Genomic DNA, 1,172 nt, shown 5'->3' on the forward strand with positions numbered 1-1,172 from the left:
GCATCCACATTTCCTTTCGCAACCTGGGATGCAAGCCATCCGGACCAGGTGATTTATCTACCCGAAGTACAGCCAGCCTTTTTAGTACCTCCCTCTCTCAATTTGTACCCTATCCATTGCCTCTACTCTCTTCACTTCTACTGATATTTTGTCAAATTCCACTTCCTTAGTGATCACTGATACAAAGTACTCATTAAGTAGATTAACATTGCCCTGCACCTCTAAGCATATATTATCCTCTTTCTCCCTAATAGGCCCGACTCAACCTCTTACTACCCACTTATCATTTCCATGCTGCTCGAAGATTTTTGGGTTTCCTTTCATGTTGACTGCCATTTTATTCTCATAGAAATAGAGAATAAGCTAAATATAGAAGATATAAGTATTTCCCATCCTTGATGAGGTGGAACTTCTTTATGTTGTGGGTAGTAATGACTTGGCCCACGAGTGTGGTGGAAGCAGAGACAATCAATGATTTGAAAAGGAAATTGGATGGATACTTGAAGGAAAGAAACTTGCAGGAGGAAAGGGATCGAGCTGGTGAGTGGAACTGACTAGATTGCTCCGGGGACAGCCAGCATGGACGTGATGGGCCAAACGACCACCTTCTGTGCTGCAAATGACTCTGTGTTGTTTCTCAAATTCAATCCACTGGTGTTTGGTAAATAATTTCAAAGGAAATTGTGCAACTGGAACATCAGAACCAAGGCAAGGGGCGCATAAGGAAGCGGAATTGCTGAAACCCGGGATTAAACCAGGGACCTTTAGATTTTCAGTCTAACGCTCTCCCACCTGAGCTATTTCAGCCCAACATTCATAGTGGCTTGGTGTCCTTATTTTGGAAGAAAATACATACATTCAAGTTTTCCAAAAAATTAAAGAACACAACATGTGAGTAATATTCCCCATTGCTTTCTCAGTACTGATGGATTGTGAAGCGGGAGACAGCCAGAAGTGCCAATGAGCCGCACAGACCCTGAGCTGAGAATGAAATGAGATCAAATTCAATCTTTCATAGCGAGATGCTGCAGAGAGGTAAGAGTCCTGAATCAAAGCGAGACTTCCTCATTTCAAACACTCCCTGTACTCTCTGCTCAAGAAGTCTTAAAAAAGGGAAAAACAGAATGGCACTCAAACTCACAACCCTGCCATTAAAAGTCTCATATTCGACT

At 42.5% G+C, this 1,172-nt stretch overlaps 1 non-coding gene across 1 annotated transcript; it reads right to left on the reverse strand.

The window, feature by feature from the left end:
• Positions 1–734: 734 nt before the first annotated feature.
• Positions 735–807, reverse strand: trnaf-gaa (transfer RNA phenylalanine (anticodon GAA)). Its single transcript has one exon. It is a non-coding gene; the product is annotated as a tRNA-Phe (tRNA).
• Between the last annotated feature and the right edge of the window lie 365 nt (positions 808–1,172).

The sequence above is a fragment of the Heterodontus francisci genome, unplaced genomic scaffold (assembly GCF_036365525.1).
Source record: "Heterodontus francisci isolate sHetFra1 unplaced genomic scaffold, sHetFra1.hap1 HAP1_SCAFFOLD_86, whole genome shotgun sequence".
Classification (NCBI taxonomy): domain Eukaryota; kingdom Metazoa; phylum Chordata; class Chondrichthyes; order Heterodontiformes; family Heterodontidae; genus Heterodontus; species Heterodontus francisci.